The sequence below is a fragment of the Anabrus simplex genome, chromosome 2 (assembly GCF_040414725.1).
Source record: "Anabrus simplex isolate iqAnaSimp1 chromosome 2, ASM4041472v1, whole genome shotgun sequence".
NCBI classification, from domain to species: Eukaryota; Metazoa; Arthropoda; class Insecta; order Orthoptera; family Tettigoniidae; genus Anabrus; species Anabrus simplex.
Window position 1 is genome coordinate 185,460,986 of NC_090266.1, and position 20,072 is coordinate 185,481,057.

General features: G+C 42.0%; 2 protein-coding genes across 6 annotated transcripts in view; one reads left to right on the forward strand and one right to left on the reverse strand.

Annotated features, from left to right (window-relative positions):
* The window catches only part of LOC136863993 (glutamine amidotransferase-like class 1 domain-containing protein 1), a 717,178-nt gene that overhangs the window by 691,715 nt on the left and 5,391 nt on the right, over window positions 1-20,072 (reverse strand). The gene's annotated exons all lie outside the window — the stretch shown is intronic.
* bgm (bubblegum) overlaps window positions 1-20,072 on the forward strand; it is a 514,443-nt gene that overhangs the window by 247,114 nt on the left and 247,257 nt on the right. The gene's annotated exons all lie outside the window — the stretch shown is intronic.

Here is a 20,072-nt window from a genome sequence, read left to right on the forward strand (position 1 = left end):
GTGTTCGGATGGAAATCTTCTGGATGAGGAACTTCGGAAATCAAACCAGGCATCGAAGTCCTATCCTCCCTACTTTCAACTGGCACAACGTCTAAGCTCAAGAGCATACGTGTCAATGGTCGGTTCGTAAGAAATTGAGCACTTAATTAAATATATTGAAAGTAGCGTGCTCTATAATACAAGAGGAATAAACTATACTATAGAATAAGAAGAATGGATTGTTCCAAACTCAAAACGTAAATTTTAATAACTGATAGAGTCAAATGAAAAATCAATACACACGAGAAAATGCCATATTATTAAACAAAACAATCAATTATATGGAGAATGATGCTAAATGTCCTTGTCAGACTTTATCACTTCTGAATATAATTTTGGCATTCCTAAATCAGTTTATTAACACTGGACACATATATCTTGCACTTATCAATCAATAGGGATATGTCCCTTTGTCTAATATCGGTACACGCAGGAATCCGCTATATTTATACCTAACAACACATAAATTATACAAAAACAAAACGATGGCATTCCCGTGAGAAATAAATATTCTTTGACAAATCGTAGTATTAAGATATTCCATAAAATATATTTCCGCACATTTACCCAGTCATGAAAATCATGTCGTCGCTTGTCGCTAATAAAATCTACTTCTTCATATTAATTACACATCATATTATCGCATATACGCATTTCTCCGAGGGCCTATCTTATTCTACTATTTTACAAAGCGGACACACACAACGTGGGTTTCCTGTAAATCACCATAAATCATCGTACACTGATATAATACATAAATATAAACACATGAAGGATGAAGCATTCACCTGTAAATACATCAACAAAAATATAATTCACACACAATGTCTTCTAAAAGTGTGACCCATTACAGATCTCCCGGTGTCGATCCAAGGATGTCGATACCAATCGAGTATCGAACCATGTTAGTTTAACTTCGAGGTGCACCTGAAATCCATATTCCGATCTCATTTGAATATGAAATTGGGACGAATATTTCACCTATCGAATCATGACACATACAACGCTGATGGTAATACATTATTGGCACGTGAATATTTAATACAATGCGAAAGTGAGGGAAACACCTTACCCTGCGAGCATTGACAGAAAAACGGAACCAACCGCTTAGGTCTGGCGTTCCCTTCCTTTTGAAGGGCATAAATCTTTCTCTAAGAACCAGCCTGTCCACCTCAGCTGGGAGAGTACTTACTTTCACTTCGCTCCCAGACATAAATACGTAATTCTCATTTCAATTCTATCGCTTTTCCCCAGGCAAATAATAATTTATGCATACCTTCAATATCATTTTATCTCATTGCTTCAACCCTATCGTTATGGGTTCATTCCTCATCATTACTATTATTATTATCATATTCTTAATCTGTCATCTTAAGCATTTTTACATCTACCGTTTCGACCTTCACTTCACACACGTGTATCTCACACCCACGTTGTTACACATTAAGAAGATCCTACATCGACAGGTATTTTACTCAGCATAGCGCTCACTCGCGTAAATATCTAGATCATCATTTGCACCTCGAGTCATCATCTCCTCCTTCCAGTTGGCAGCATTCTTAAGATTACAAGGGGGTAGCCGGGCACATGCACTCAAGTCGTGAAGCATTTGAATAATATATATTTGAAAAATTGAGAAGACTCATCTCAACTACTTAAACTTGGAATGGATTATGAAGTCCGCTGAATTATAAATTCCATCTGTACGAATGCTTCACTCAAACATAAAACATACTATGGGGCCGTACATACTAATTCATGCAAAAATCTACGGAATACATTCGTTATTAATCCATAATCACAGAAGACAAAAACACGGGAAATCAAACTAATAAATAAACTTTACCCCTTTGAAACACGCATATTGGGTCACCTACACGTTATCAAAATGCGTGCTGGAAAACTGGATATTTACGAAGTTAAGTTTAATGCCACGCTTGTGATTTTCATGCTTAGGAATATGGAATGTACTAATCATTGCTGCGTATAACCGTGCTCTCATCAGAAGGTACCCGTAAGGGTTTAGGGTTCCACCACTGGTCCCTCGTTAGCAGTCCTAGGTTCATCTTCTTCGGGGTTGAATCCACGGTATCTTGATCGGCAGTCTCGTACTGTGGGAAGTTCTGGATGGTCCCTGAGTGAAATAATGCAGGCACACCGGCGCGTTCTGGTAGAGTAGAAACCGATAATGCAGGCACACCGGCGCGTTCTAGTAGAGTAGAATCCTAGGGTCGATGAGCACTCACACACATATGGACAAATGAGAAATTAGTTATTGAAGCACTGTCTATATGCCTTCGAATAACATTATATGGATAGACCCACTCATAGACTCGAATGGACTACCCGAGTAGTGGTTGCCGTCCCTGAAGATCACTACTCGATTCCCCTTTGTTATAAGCGACACAGTTATTATTCCTATCCGAGCGTCACTTGTTCACTTGTGTGGCACTTCTTGGCTTCTTGACTTCTACTGGTTAGAATGAACGTCTCCCATACTGCACATGCCTTAATCACGGCACACTAATTATTGGTATTCTATAGTAAATAACTCACCAGTCTTGGCGATTATTGGAATTTTACCCGTTCTTTGGAAATTATTTTTGTGAGCCGACACTGACATTTTTTGTCTGCATTCCCTTAATATTTATTGGGATTAGAAACGCATATATCCACACACCACAATTATTATTTCACACAAGAAAAATGTGATTGAATTATAAACGTGTATCAGTCTAATATGGAATAAACCTCTGTCTAGCACAATTATTTAGAACACTGAATAACACTGAGTATTACTGAACCCCATCGAATGAGTAACACCGGCTGACACACTGGATAATAGCCGGCTGAGTAAGGAATGAATGAATGAATGAATGACTGAATGAATACTAAGGGCTGGCCTGCTCCTCTTTTACAGGAGATCCGGGTCGTCGTCTTTGCAAAGAATAATCTCCGCCCATAGGGCCCAAATCGCTCTGTTGATAATGGTCCCCCAGGGTCGTATGAATATTGATATTGTAGATCTTGACTTCTTCTTTTTACTGATCTATTTTCATGTAAATCGCACAGCTGAATCTCTGGTATTCTCATGAGATTTCTCTTGGATTTCAACGCGCGAAATAGTATGAGGTGGGGACTCCCCTATCTCTGTCTAGATAAGCGCGAAGACAAATGTTTCCTATCACCACACATCTGGCTAGTCTGCGTCATTACTAATACGTTCGTTAAGTAATTCATCTTCCTACATTATTCAATATTGTAAATTATGCTCATTTCAACGAGTCCTTACTTGTCAATTTCTAAGGCTTGTACCAAAATGTTATTATTATTATTATTATTATTATTATTATTATTATTATTATTATTATTATTATTATTATTATTATTATTATTACTTGACACGCGGAATTTGTGAGTTGGTATTCATGAATGTACAGGCAAATCGCTGAGAATATCCAGTTCTCATGGTAAAATCCTGTAAAGTTAACTTCGCCCCTGACCTAGGTAGTCTGCGTGTGGCGTGTTATGTCCTTCTGACTCGCTGGATAGAGAGCATAATTTCAGGGTTTCGCTGTACTGAGAGTTTTCTCCCTCGATACGCGTAATAATAGCTTCACCCCTCGATCTAGCGCAGCGCCGCTCGTATCCCGGACCGGACATAAAATGCTCATTACTACCAAATATATCGTAGAATGACGCAGAAAACGGCATATCTGACTTGCTGGACCTCGTAACATGCATATTAGCATAGTATTGAACGGTTACAATACCAGCAAAATGTAAGTTCTCGCCAATATTTTACCTCACACATTCGTATGTGCATGATTTAACTAATCTGTTTTCACCTAAAATATTTTTTGAAAAACAACCATTGAAAGCAATTGAAAAGTCCTTAAACAAATAGCATGTTCTTTTTTTTTTTTCTAGTTACTTAACGTCGCACCGACACAGATAGGTCTTATGGCGACGATGGGACAGGAAACGGCTAGGAGTGGGAAGGAAGCGGCCGTGGCCTTAATTAAGGTACAGCCCAAGCATTTGCCTGGTGTGAAAATGGGAAACCACGGAAAACCATTTTCAGGGCTGCCGACAGTGGGTATGTATTTTCATAATCATCTTCTTTTATCGCGCTTTTGCTACACCTGTGGGGTCGAGGGTTCTAACTGTGTCGCAACATGTTAATTTGGCCCTGTTTTACGGCCGGATGCCCTTCCTGACGCCAACCATACTTGGAGGGATGTAATCACTATTGCATATTTCTTTGTTGGTTGTTAATGTGATGTGTTTTCTGAATATGAAGAAGACAGTGTTGGGACAAACACAAAGACAAGTCCCCGAGCGAGAAGAATTAATCACAGGAGACTAAAATCCCGACCCAGCCTGGAATCGAACCCAGGACACGCTGACCATTCAGCCAATGAGTCGGACAGCATATATTTTAATAAAGATAATAATAATAATAATAATAATAATAACAATAGTGGAGATTTGTGCATCCTATCACGCGCCCGTAAATCGCGGATAGCATTACCAGTGTTTTAAAGTTTAACATTGCCTGATTATGAGTGTCCGGATACTCCTCTGCACACGTAAACTGGAACCTAGATGTCACTGCGACTACTGCTGATACCGTAAAAAAGGCTGAGGTCTCGATCTCGATGTTGTTCAGTGCTACGAGATTATTACAGAAGGTGTGGGGCAAGGGAGCTCAGTGTCTTCAAATGTGGAAGTTGCTTTGCCACATCAGTAAGCAATCTGACAGGGCCAGTTCCACCTTACTCTAGTTGCCCATCGACTGTCGAGGAAGTGATTGCGAAGTGGAAACGGAAAAACACAACAACAAAGAAACCACGACTGTGTTACCAGCTGCATGTTGCTTCGGTAGAAGACCAGTTCGGAGATGATCACTGTGTGTTTCAGTATGATCCCTCCATTATGCAGTGTCGGTTCATGAGTGGTTTGTAGAAATACAATTCGGGAAATGACTGGCCAGCCCAGAGTTCCGACCTTAGTCCTATCGAACACCTCTGGGATGAACAACAGAAGAACGGCTGCTTCAACCCAGGCTCAAACTACCCACATCACACTATTGCAGGAAGAATGGCCTGTCATTCTCCCAGAAATGTTCAGAAACCTTGTGGATGGACTTCAGCGCAGTGTTCGAGCTGTAATAATGCCCACGTGTATTACGGGGTAGTGTATCTGTGCAACATGCACTTTCGAGGAGATGTCCGAATATCTTCAATCAGATAGTGTATATTTGGAATTCAAGAAATTTATGCAAAGTATTAATTCGTTTACAAATGATCCCAGAACTCCAGAAAAGAAATCGAAGTGCCTGCAAGAGGCCGATTACGGACGATATTCTTAGGCCCTAAATGAATCCACAAAGGTAAAGAACGAGCGAATGTGCAGAGTGACGAAACAATATTGAATATTTTTACTAGTAGATGTCACCATTAAATTGCTTAAACCGAGCTCGATAGCTGCAGTCGCTTAAGTGCGGCTAGTATCCAGTATTCGAGAGATAGTAGGCTCGAAACCCACTGTCGGCAGCCCTGAAGATGCTTTTCCGTGGTTTCCCATTTTCACATCAGGCAAATGCTGGGGCTGTACCTTAATTAAAGCCACGGCCGCTTCCTTCCCACTCCCAGCCCTTCCCTGTCCCATCGTCGCCATACGACCTCTCTGTGTCGGTGCGACGTAAAACAACTAGCAAAAAAATAGCTTAAAGTAGACCTAAATGGTTCGTTTATAATAGTGCTGATATTTTGTCAATGGCTGCCACTCTTACTGCCCAAACTAAGAACTGGAGATTATACAGGCATGGTTGCTTGTTTGTGCTGGCTGACCACAGTGGCGCAGTCGGTTGGTCGATGTCCTTTTGTTCGTAAGATAGCCGGGCTGAGTAGCCCGGAGTGTAGAACGCTGGCCTTCTGAGCCCAACTTGGCAGGTTTGATCCTGGCTCAGTTCGGTGGTGTTTAAAAGTGCTCAAATACGTCAACCTAGTGTCGGTACATTTACTGGCACGTAAAAGAACTCCTGCGGGACACATTCTGGCACCTCGGTGCCTCCAAAAACATGAAAATGTAGGTAGTGGGACGTAAAACATCTAACATTAAATTGCTCCTTAATCGGGAGATAGTGGGTTCGAGCCCCACTGTCTGCAGCCCTGAAGATGGTTTTCCGTGGTTTCCCATTTTCACACCAGGCAAATGCCGGGAGGTAAGGCCACGGCCACTTCCTTCCACTTCCTAGGCCTTTCCCATCCCATCGTTGCCATAAGACATATCTGTGTTGGTGCGACGTAAAGCAAACAGCAAAAAAAAAGAAAAGAAAAAATGCTCCTAAGATAGCAAGTTCGATTCCGACTGAAGTCGGTGGCATTTGACGGTGCTTAATTGCGACAACTCTGTATCCTTTACTCTCAGCACCTCGAAGGACATGTGGAGGATAACATTTCGACATTCTGGCGTCTCCTTATATTCTATAGTAATATGAGGGACGTCAAGTTAATAACATTAATATTACGGTGTCTATACTTGCCGATTACGTTATCTTTGTTCCATCCTGATTGTGCCACGAGTAGAAAGTATCCCTCGTTAGTTATTTGATACGAGGGCTAGAATAGTTGTTACGAGACCTCAAATAAGCTACTACCCGTTAAATTACCCAGTATAGCGAACAGAATTCCCCACATTGTGGAGTCGAACTAAAGTATTTAATTTCTTCTCATAGTACGTGTTATACATTAAGGCTATGAAGGCGTACGTCTTGATAACGACAGTTGCTTCAAAGGACACTTCCAGGATTTGTTTATTTCTTGCTTTAAACGGTTTTTACAGAAGATTGTTTTCCACTAACAACAAGGAAACACAGTGAGATATTTATGTCTGTAGTATGACAGCACTTTTGTGTCCAACTTACAGGTATTGTTCCAAAGAATAGGCATGACGTTTCCTCTTTTGGTAAAGTGTTCAGAGGTTCTAAATAAATGTTACAGATCTCTTTATATGCTTATGAGGGTATTAAGGGATTTTAGTAAGGATTAAAGAAGAGGGGGTATACTGTACGACACTGGTAATGCTTCAATTAGAGTATGGTTCCAGTGTATGGGACCATTACTGGGATTACCTGACACGTGAACCGGACAAAATCCAAAGGAATGAGGCGCGATTCGCTCTGGGTGATTTCGACAACAGGGTAGTGATACAAAAAAAGGTTGCAAACTTTGGGCCGGGAAGACTTTGGGGGAAAGGAGATGAGTTGCTAGAGCTGCTCAGCTAAGTGGTATGTTACCAGCTGTCAGTGGAAAGACAGCGTGAATGGCGTTAGTAGATGAATGATCTTGAATGGAGTTTTTAAAATTAGGAAAGATTACAGTACGAAGATAAAGTTGGAATTCAAGATGATACACTGGGGTAAGGAATTCGAAGAGTTTACGAAGGAAGATGATCGATACATTTCAAACTTATTTTAAGTCAATTAAGAATAGATTATGTAGACAACTGATAGGGAATCTGCCACCTGCGAGACAGTCCTAAATGCAGATCAGTAGTGATTGATTGATTGATTGATTGATTCATTCATTCATTTATTTATTCATTCATTCATTCATTCATTGAGTGGTCTTCATGACCCAAAATTGAGCAGATTTTGTACAGAATAATCAGCGTTCAACTCTATATACCCCGTTCCGTGCTACAGACTTATCATGCTCTTTAATATACATACATTTGTCTAATACTTCGCCAATAAACTTTATTAGTATTTTGCTTTTTTTTTGCAGTGCTTTAATCTCGCACTAACACATCGAAGGTTTTCGGCGATTCAACGAGGGAAAGAGCTAAGACTGGGAAGTAAGCGGTGTGGCCGTATTTAAGGTACAGCCCCAGCTTTGTCTGGTGTGAAAATGAACAATCATGAAAAAATCATCTTCAGGGCTGCTGCTGCTGATTATTATTATTATTATTATTATTATTATTATTATTATTATTATTATTATTATTATTATTATTATTAACAAATACATCGCAAATTGGAAATATCCCGGTGACAATGGTCACTTACAGTAGTGGAATAATAAAGTAAAGTTAACATAATTACCCAACAAACAAACAAACAAACAAACAAACAAACAAACAAACAAACAAACAAACAAACAACAAGAGTACAACAAGCAATTCCATGGAAAGAAAATATTACAAGAAATACTGCTAGTTTCTTTTTATTATTTGGCTCTTGGTCCATCGACTATACAGCCAGCAAAAACATTAAACATTCACAAGTCACACAGTAATATAGGAATGAAACGACATAAATGGCAGACAGAAAATATCATCTGGATGTTCTGACATTTACAATTTTTTTAACATGACTACAATCAATGTAAATGTCCGATAAAATAAGAGCGGTAAAAAAAGACACAAATTATATATTTAAAACACTATATTTGAGAAATTGTGCTGAAGTCACTTAAATTCTATGTTTGACAGAAGAAAAAAGAACTGACACGCTGGTTAGGGACAGTCTCTTTCACACCACATACTCCTTGGATATTCTGACACTCACAATTCATGATATGCACTTTTTTCTGAACGTGATGAAAACCATTACAAATTTTTGATTAAGAGAGATAAAAACAAAGAGAAGAAGAACACGAATTATATATTTAGATCACTATTTTTGAGAAATTCAGCTAAAATTGCATATACTCTCAGGTTGGCAGGAGAATGAAAAACTGGCACAATGGTTGGAAATGGAGTTCCAATTTTCCTCAATTTTGGAGCATTACTAATCGTGCAGCACTGTACTTTGAACAAACAAATACAACGTGGTTCAAATATGCGACACACGGAGGGTCATATTCACACGTGGGAGAGTCCAACACTTTTATTCGGTAGAGATGGTCGGCGTAGCATCCGTGCCTGAGTCACATGGGTATGAGGGATGTGATGTGACGTCTGGTAAGCTTGATGCTGTCGAACCATGTTGTTTATAGGGTTATTAGCTTGAAGTGCGGCATAATACCGTCCTTTGTGCAGATCCTGTGTATTCCATTCCGTTGACCATTTTCTTTGAGCTTTCATACGGATAATGGGGAGAAAGTATAAGGGAGTTGGATCGCTCGCAAGTTGACTGTAGTTGTACTTTGTTTAGCAAGGAGGTCTACTGTTTCATAGTGCTCGATTACAGCATGTCCCTTTATCCATAGAAAGTGAACTGTTATTCCTCGAAGTTCTGCGTATCTCACTAAATGCACAATGTCAAGGATGTACTTATTGGTATTTGTGGTCCAGTCAAGTTGTTTTAAACGTTGTAATACGCTGAAGCAGTCTATTAGGATGAGAATTTTCTGGAATTGTTGTGAGGTACTATAAAGTATAGCTGCTTGAATTGCTACCATTTCCGCTGTGTAGATGGAGGTTGGCTCTGGTAGGGACCGTTGTTCAGTAACTGCTGTTAATGGGCAATAGTAAGCATATCCTACTCCTTCTGAAGTTTTGGAGCCGTCTGTGTAGATGCATGTGAACTCTGACCAAGCTGTTTGTAAGAGTACCTTGACTGAAGTGTTCATATTCGTTCCTGCAATCACTGTGTCAGATATAGAGAAAGTGTTCGGTGGTGAGGATATGAGCTCTTACTCGTAGCAAAATGCACGTACTGAGGCGCATTGAGTACAAGGGGGGAAATATGGCGTAGTTCGTGGTAACTCGTCACCAGCAGTGGAGTGCGACAATTTCTTAAGTGCTGATATGAGTTTATTAATCTACTGAGAGTAAGTCGAAAGAGGATAGTTGATCTGGGTAGCTCGGCGTAGGAAAAATATATCTGATAGCATCTGTCGTCTGATTGAAAGTGGCATTTCGATGGCTTCGACTAGGAGAGCGTTCGTGGGTAAAGAGTTCATAGCTCCTAAACAGAGCCAGATAGCCCGATACTGAAGGACATCAAGTTTACGAAGAACGTATTTTGGTGCGTTGCCGAAGAAAATGCTTCCGTAATCCAGGACCGGTCGAAGAAGGACACGATAGAGTATTAACATAGTGGACGGGTCTGCTCCCCACCACGTGCTAGTAACAGCTCGAAGAACATTGAGCACACGTCCGAATTTTATTGTTAAGTGGTTCATATGTCGACTCCAAGTCAGATGCCTGTCTAAATACAGACCCAATAATTTTGCTGTTGTCTGAAGTGGAAACGAATACGGACCGATTCGAATGAAATGTGATGCAATTGACTGTTGTTTCCTGGTAAATATTACCACTGAAGATTTAGCTTCCGAGAGACTGAATCCATTTTCAAATGTCCATGTGGAGAGAGCCTTTGCTGCATCGTCAAGCCATAATCGTGTGACCCAGAAGCAGGAAGAGGACGCGTAGAGGCAGATATCGTCTGCATACTGGAGGATCTTAATGTTTGGTTGGAATATGGTGTCTAGGTCGGCCGTATACAGAGCGTATAGTAACGGGCTAAGGATGGCACCTTGTGGTAAGCCTTTCATTACTATTCGTGGTCCGTAGAGTGAGTTATCACGTCGACGGATATATATCGTACGTCATTGAAAAGGCATGAATCCCACGAAGATAAACTTCGGGCAGACCCAGTCTGTGCATTTTGCGAACAAGAATTGATATAATGACGCTATCGTAGGCTCCTGATATGTCTAAAAATAAAGCTGTAAGAAATCCTTGTTTAAGAAAGGTCATCTCGATATCTGTTGTGAGGAGGCTTAAATTATCTAGTGTGCTTCTTGATTTACGAAATCCATATTGAGAGGTAGACAAGATGTTATTGTGTTCTAACCACCACTCTAGTCTAAATTTTAATAGCCTTTCAAAGGTCTTACAGACGCAAGATGACAAAGCTATCGCTCGATAGGAAGGAGTTTCCTCTGGATCCATCTCTGGTTTTAAAATCAGTACAATGATCCGTGCAGTCCAGTCATTAGGGAAAATACTTTGCGACCAGAACTCCATAAAAAGTTGCAATAGAATAATCTTAGCATTTAATGGTAGGTGGGCTATCATGGCGTATTGGATTTGGTCAATTCCTGGAGCAGTATTGGATGTACTTTTAAGGGCTGCTGTAAGTTCTCGAAAGGTGAAAGGCTGCAAGAGAGTGCGGTGTGGTGATTGTGAAGAGCTTGTAGGTGGGAATTCCGGGGCATCAAATGATGTTGTTGGTGGGGCTATGGAATCGGCGAAGTCATCGATCCAGCAGCGTAGTGGTTTTGGGAATGTTCGTTTCTTTTTAAATCTGTTTATCATGGACCATACGTCGGGGAGGGGTGTTTCTTTATTCATCTTCTCACAATAGCTCTTCCAACTATTTCTTTTTTGTCGTTTTAAGAAACGTTTCACTTCGGCGTCCATTTTCCTGTATGCAATATAGTTCTCCCACGTTGGGTAGCGTTTATAAGTACTGAATGACCGTCGTCGTCTGGCAATCATTTTTAAGCATTCTGAAGTCTACCACGGGGCCGGTACGCGGTTAGAAGGGTAAACTGGCCGTCGTTGTGGGATGGCTAGCGATGCTGCAATATTGATGATGCGTATAAATGCTTCATATTTTTTAATGGATCTGGAATGTTATTTACAGTATCTAAATTAGCTTCTACCCTATTTCTGTATTTAATCCAATCTGCTCTTTGAACATTCCGCTTTGAAGTAGGTTGATGTAAGGCTGGTGTGTGTGGCTGTATAGTGGAAATTTCTATTAGGTAATGGTTGGAGCCCATAGTAAAGGGTAGAGTTTTCCATTGATAATCTGTAGCTATTGATGAGGAGCAAAATGTAAGATCTATTGCGGATTTTCTTTGGCCTGGGACCGGTACTAGGGGTGGCGATCTGTCGTTGAGGATAAATAAATTGTTATCTTCAATTAGATTTAAAAGAGTGTTCCCATAGACGTCATTTATTTCGCAACCCCAGACAGTATTGTGTGCGTTGCAGTCGTCGCAAATTAGGTATGGAGCTTCTAGGTGACTAATTAAGTAGTTCCATTCTCTTACACTAATTATTGTCCTTGGGGGGCAGTAGACTGAAACTACCGTGAGATGTCTTTGAAGCACTTCCACTCGGGCTGCAACTACTTGAAAACTTTTTATGTTTGCATGATCTATTTGTATGTAATTAAATGATATTGCAGAATCGATAAATATTGCTACGCCTCTTTTTCTATCTTCTCTGTCGTTGCGTAAAATATGATATCCTCTTTATGTCACTACTACTCCGGGCCGAAACCAGGTCTCGCTGATGAGAGCAATTTGGATGTTTCGGGTATGTAACTCTCGTTGTAAGGACTCTCGATTTACATTAGCAGATCTCGCGTTCCATTGTAAAAATTTAAAGACCATCTTCACACTTGAAAACGTTAGTGATCATTTGACGTATTGCATCTGGATCTAAAGTATTCGATGGTGATGACTGTATCTGGGATAGTATCGTTATGATTATGGTAAATATTTGTTCAATTAGTTGGGAGTGCATTTGGTTGGGCGGAATATGCTTGAGGTGCGGTGCTGGAGGGTAGGGATTATGAGAGATAGGCGTTACTGGTAGGTGTTGGGGTATATAAGTGCGTTCAGATATTGAAGGAAATGTTGGATGGCGAACTGGAGTAGGCGGGGCACGAACAGGTCGCCGTGGTTGTTCGATGGGGTTATGCAGGTTAAGTTGACGAGTTGTAGCCTGTGCTGTGGAGGGCACGTGGGCTGGTATATGAACAGTTGGCGCTGATGCTGTGTGACCCGTACTATGTAAATGCTGTTCTTGGATAGGGGAAACATAATGTAAAATTCCAGTCTGTTGTAATACATTTGAGTTAGAGGTAGGTAAAGAGGGGAATTCCTCTTGACTTCGCCAACGGGGGACAGATTGGTTTACTGTGGACGCATGTGTCCTGTTGTGGAACAAGTTAAGAGCGGCCTCCTGTGTGATGTTATTATGAGCCATAACTCCACTTCTTGTATTCCGGGCAGTCTTTATCTGTCGACAGGTGTGCAGCGTGAGTGTACACAATAAGGAGATATGCTGTCCGAGCACTCTCTAATTGAATGGAGCCCTGTGCACCGACTGCAGCGTATTGCAGAACGGCAAGCTGAAGCAACATGGTTATATCTGAGACATTTTTGACATTGATGACAGGTAAAACATATGGTAATACTGCACATCTTGTTCCGTGCATATAAACATATTCTGGCAGACACTGAGTGCGAAAAGTAGGTAAGCAGACAGGTATTGGTCTTGACATTGTCTGCCCATTTGTAACATATTGCTTTGTAAAACGTTTAACTCGCTAAGTGTGACGTCAACGTCCTTGATTATACACTGTCTGTGCACGGTGTGATGCGGTATGTGTCTGTCTGTTAGGTCATCAGCCCAGAGGCTGGTTGGATCCTCAAATAGCACCACCAAAGGTTATGCGGTTATCAGGAAACCCCAAAAACCAATGGCAGCACCAAAATGAGGCGTACTAGGCAAGATGAGGAGTGAGGTAGTTTGCCATTGCTTTCCCCACTGGGTCAGAAAGTACTATTGCAGAACGACTGACCCTATGAGCGGCACCTTTCATAACACTCAGATGCACTAGTCATGCTCTGAATGTCATTACTCAGCACTACCCATACCCCAGCAACTTCCCTATTGTCACAGCCATGGATGTTGACTGGGACTTCGGTGGAAGCTACACTTTACTCTGGCCTGTGCCAAGAGATGGATGCAAAAGTACTGTATCCATCAAGAAATGACAGCAGGCAGGATGCGGTATGTAAAAATGTAAATTCCTCTGCTGTAGGAGTTTTGATTCCACAAGGCGATTCGCTGCATCACTAGTGGTAGTTTCAATACGCAACCTGTTCTTTCCTATAGGAGTGATATTAACTATGTCCTGCTTGCAGGCAAGACGCTCACTAAATATCATCCTTCCTACTGACATGGGATGCAAATTTCTAATGGACTGTTCTAAACTTTCTAATATTACGTAGTAAGGGCCATTATCTAGGCGGCTGTAACGGTTAGTATTATTTCTTAGGTTTTTGTTGTTGTTGTTGTTGTTGTTTAGATGAGGGGGAGACTGACTAGACAACGAGATGGAATATTATTGGGTCGGACATCGGAATCATTTGAGCAAAAAAGTTTAGTTTGAGGATCTAATTAAGTATTAAAATAAGATCGATTGTTCTCAATAACTGTGTTGTTAGGAGACTGTAGTGGTGGAGTAGTTGACATACACACACCTGGTCCGTAGGTCAAGTTGCCTTGGAGGTGTTGCTGTGGAAATTCCTGCTGCTGGGACTGTTGCTGTTGTTCACAAAATGGGGTAGCATTTGGCTGAAAGTTGACGAGATGTTGTTGAGGTTCCCCATAACAAGTCTGTAATGCCATGTAGGTTTCAGGAGGTTTCTCCATTGCTGGAGATGGGTGAATAAATTATAACTCTATAAGAGTACACTGGTTATACTGACACTTGATAATGAATTAAAATGAGCACACATTCTTTTGTTCACACACGTTCACCGAGTCGCTCGGCTAGCACTGGACGAAGTACTGCTATTTTATTTAACATTCTAAATCCAGCATCCTCATATATACAAATTCAAACACAACTTAAGTATTTCCAGTGCTCAACACTACGGTTTACAATACCATAGGTTGAGCTTACTACTAGCTAAACACTACAATTGACAAGTGATAATAAAGTAAACTACCGAGTTCGATAGCTGCAGTCGCTTAAGTGCGGCCAGTATCCAGTATTCGGGAGATAGTGGGTTCGAACCCCACTGTCGGCAGCCCTGAAGATAGTTTTCCGTGGTTTCCCATTTTCACACCAGGCAAATGCTGGGGCTGTACCTTAATTAAGGCCACGGCCGCTTCCTTCCCAGTCCTAGCCCTTTCCTGTCCCATCGTCGCCATAAGACCTATCTGTGTCTGTGCGACGTAAATCCAAAAGCAAAAAGAAAGTACATTTAAAACATAACTACCCAACAACAACAGCTGGAGTACAACAAGCAATTCCACGGAAAAAAATATTACGAGAAATATTAGTAGTTTAAGATTCTAAATCCAGAATAATCGTAAAAAATTTCATACACAACTTAAGTATTTCTCAGTGCTTAACACTACAGCTTACAGTACTATAGGTTGAGCTTACTACTAGCTTAACGTTACACGTCATAATAAAGTAATGTTAAAAGCATAGGTAATTGCCCAACTACTACTACTACTACTACTACTACTACATGAGTACAACAAACAATTCCCTGGAAAGATAATGCCACAAGAAAAATCCCACCATATCCCGAATGAAAGCTACCTCGCCACTAACTCGCTCGGTTAGCTTAGTTCTATTACCTTACGGAAGTGACAAGCAGTGTTTGGGAAAATTTGTAGGGAATGTTATCATGGTTATCACTTAAACTCGTTCTAGAAACAGGGAAGTTCACACTGACAATGTGTACAGAAACTTCTGTGTATTAGCAAGCCAAGAATTAATCTTTATGGCAATATGCATCTTCCTTTAGGTCGTGCTTGTACTCTGTAATGTAAACATGTTCTGTGTGTCACTTTGTGTGCTGTTGTTGTTGTTGTTTCACTGCTCTGAGATGCATGGGGCCTTGCTTAAAAGCTTGCCTACAAACTTGGTTCTTTGCCAGTCCTTGCTGCTCAGCTTAATTAATGTTTTACACCACGTGATTCAAGGACTCCCTCCTATTCCGGTTATTCCGTTGGAATTCCAATCGAAGGCAGCTTTGGTGATATCTTCACCTCTCTCCTCAATACATGTCGAATCGACTTCCGCCTTTTATATCTGACTTCGCGCAGTTGTGAGCTTCATCCTCCCAACAGTGAAGAGGCCGCAACAGAGGAAGTAAGAGCTAATGTCAAGCATGGAGCTCAGTATCATCCAGAATTACACTCAGCTCAGACTTTGCGCACTGAATTAAATCATGTTCCCTCTGAAGTCCGGTCTAGAAAGCCAGGAATGTCGGCCGAGTGGAATCGTCGTGCTGACCACTCGACACTTCGTAATTTGCGGGCCTTCGGGCTGTGCAGACGTTGTTTAGTAGGCCAAGGCCCTTCGGGGCTGTTGCGCCATGGATTTTTTCTCCCTCTGAAGTTTTAGTGTTTTTACAGGAACGAGAAAATTAAAAAATAAAGAAACAATTGTCAGAGAGAGGAGGCGTAATCACCCAGCGAACCAAATCTATCTGGAAGAACTTGGATAAATTCCCGAAAGGAATAGAAAAACCATGCAAGGCGAACGATTTTTGTTATATGACTCCTAATTTGAGGAAGAAGACAATGAAAATAGAGTATTAATGTTTGGGAGAAAAGAAAATCTGCATATTTTAGTGAAAATCTCAGAGTGGTTCGTTGATTACATACAAGCTTCATGCAACTGTTAACAAACGGCCTAATAATCAGAAGATCCGGAGCAGACGACGAAATACAAATAATGTGTATAGGCCTACCACTGATATTTGCCTTATTGCCCATAAACAACAAAACTCTTACACAATAGTTCTGGAGGAAATTTTAATAATAATAATAATAATAATAATAATAATAATAATAATAATAATAATAATAATAATGTTATTTGCTTTACGTCCCACTAAATTCGGAGACCCCGAGGTGCTGAAATTTAGTCCCGCAGGATTTCTTTTACGTGCCAGTAAACCTACCGACGCGGGGCTGTCGTATTTGAGCACCTCCAAATACCACCGGACTGAGCCAGAATCGAACCTGCCAAGTTAGGGTTAGAAGGCCAGCGCCTTAACCATCTGAGCCACTCAGCCCGGCAAAGAGGAAATTTTAAATTCAGCACACAACTTATCTATAAACACGACACAACCAGTTCGGGTAATTTGTGATTTTTGAAGTCGGTATAATTTATAGCGTGAAGACGGTTTTACCAAACTCAGATATCTCTTTCTGCTTTTGCCACTTGGCGCAGTCGGTATTTAGACATATACAGAGCGAAGGATTATAAGCATAGTAGGCTATAATAATCGAGAGAACCGGCAACTTAAGCTTCAAATTGAAGAAGTACGGTAGTTGACTGTTTCGAGCTATTGAGGGATGAGGCCAGTGACGAATTATTACCGATAACTAATTATTTCAATTTGAATTGCATTTCAGGCCGCAGGGCACAAGGAAGAAGACGCGCGGTTCATCCTCGCTAACCTATTAACCTTCTTCTTCTTAATCTGTTTATCCTCCAGCGTTGGTTTTCCCTCCGACTTAGCGAGGGATCCCACCTCTACCGCCTCAAGGGCAGTGTCCTGGAGCGTGAGTCATCGGGTCGGGGGATAGAACTGGGGAGGAGGACCAGTACCTTATCGTTCTACGATGCGATTTTATTTGACGTAAATAAATATCACGCGAGAACACGTTCACTTCCTTGTATAAATTACTTTATTTACACTGTACGTCACAACACACAACTATACACAGTAGCAAATGACACTATATACAACACTCTAATAGCGGAGTACCCTGAAGTCGATTCTGACACGTACAGATATCAACAACACTGAGGCGCGCACTATTACATACTCTCTCTTGAATTCCCCGCCTCACTCACTCACTCACTCACTCACTCGAGTCCAATGATCTGACTGACTCACTGACTTGACAGCTCGATATTTATACTATAATATTAAAATACATTAAACATAATAATTGAAGGTTTTACACCAATTACGATGTCGTACCTACGACAATTATCCCCCCTAAAACCTTCAATATCTACCCTGTACATTCCTTACTCTAGGCCGTAAATTATATCTAGGTGTCCTTATATCTATTTCTACGTCCTTTTTAGCCCTCACTATTCAGTTACACTTAGGCCACCTCAATCGCACTGTCTTCTCGTTGGCGTTGATGAAGTCCACATATCGCAGCTAGATAGTTCAATCGATGGCCACCACCTTCCCATGTGGGGATCCGCTGGGTCCGGCTGACGGTGTCCCTGTTCTCCGTAGCAATGATCCGCAGGTCCTCGCGTGGCAGTCGACACTCCACTGACTTTCCCCTTGGTCGTGTCTTTATCTTCTGCCAGGACGTACGCGTCTTCGTAGTCCACCGGTGTGATGCACGGGAGAGGCTCGCACGTCGTGGTCTTGGTCCTGTTGAGTCTCCTCTTTTTCCCGGGTGCTGAATTCAACGTTCCTCCCGGCATATGATTTCGTGCCGGGACTAGTGTCCTGGTTAGGTGGCACCCTCGTTTGTCGGTTGCTGTCGCCACAATGATCCCGTCGTCCCGTGGAGTTGCCATCTTCACGACGCGGGAGCCGCCATCACTGATTGCACGCTTCACCCGTGGTCTCCACAGCTGTCGTACTTTCATACAGCGCTCTCGCTGTTTTCGGTGGGCCTTGAACTACGGAGTCCACCATCGCTGCAATGATCCCGTCGTCCCGTGAAGTTGCCATCTGTACGACGCCGGAGCCGCCATCACTGCTTTCGGGCTTCACCCGTGTATCCAGAGCCGTCGTGCTTTCACACAGGGCACTCGGCTTTTCCGCTGGGCCTTGAACTACGGACTCCACCATCGTGACAATGATCCCGTCGTCCCGTGGGGTTGCCACCTGCACGACGCCGGAGCCGCAATCACTGCTTGCAGGCTTCACCCGTGTCTCCAGAGCTGTCGTGCTTTCACACAGCGCACTCGCTGTTTCCGCTGGGCCTTGAACTACGGACTCCACCGCGGCTCGTACTTCGTTGTTCAGCGACTTGATTTGGTCCTTTATTCCCTGAGACTGGGCCTCGATTTTCCACCCAAGTTTTTCAGACTGGGCCTCGATTTTACGCCCGAGTTTTTCGTATTGGGCATCGATTTTAGCCTCGATTTTACCCTCAAGATTTTTGGACTGGGCCTGAATCAACGCAGTTAGTTGTGCGCCATACTGCATACCCGGTCGTTGGTTTCTTCCTCCGAGGTGACTTCGAAGTCGAAACTGTCTGGGTCCTCTCCGTTGTCTATCAAATCCTGGCGCAGCATCCCTTGTAAGTTCGCTTTTCTTCCAGCCGTCGGTAAACCTCGGGATGTAAGCGCTTTCCGCAACACCAGCAAGCTCATTTGGTCGATCTTCATTGCTGAAGTCTTGAATGAAGTGTCCTGTCCCGGTCGCCAATTTATCGTTCTACGATACGATTTTATTTGACGTAAATAAATATCACACGAGAACACGTTCACTTCCTTGTATAAATTACTTTATTTACACTGTACGTCACAACACACAACTATACACAGTAGCAAATGACACTATATACAACACTCAATAACGGAGTACCCTGAAGTCGATTTTGACAAGTACAGATATCAACAACACTGACACGCGCACTATTACATACTCTCTCTTGAATTCCCCGCCTCACTCACTCACTCGAGTGACTCACTGACTTGACAGCTCGATATTTATATTATAATTAAAATATATTAAACATAATAATTGAAGGTTTTACACCAATTACGATGTCGTACCTACGACAACCTCGCCCGGCGGCCTCACCTGCTATGCTCAACAGGGGCCTTGTGGTGGGATGGGAAGATTGGAAGGGATAGGCAAGGAAGAGGGAAGGAAGCGGCTGTGGCCATAAGTTAAACCACGGAAAACCAATTCCAGGATGGCTGAGGAGGGAATCGAACCCTCCTCTACTCAGTTGACCTCCCGAGGCTGAGTGGACCCCGTTCCAGCCCTCGAACCTGGCCCTCCTGGGGTGGCAGCTAATCGCACTAACCACTACACCACAGAGGCGAACACCTATTAACCTATGGAATCAATATAGTGCCACAGTTCACAATCGGCGTAGAACTTTTTTTTTTCAATTTACTTTGTCACACCGACACAAATAGGTCTTATAGCGACGATGGGACAGAAAAGGGCTAGGAGTGGGAAGGAAGCAGCCGTGGCCTTAATTAAGGTACAGCCCCAGCATTTACCTGGTGTGAACATGGAAAACCACGGAAAACCATCTTCAGGGCTGCTGACATCTGGGTTCGAACCCACTATCTACCGAAT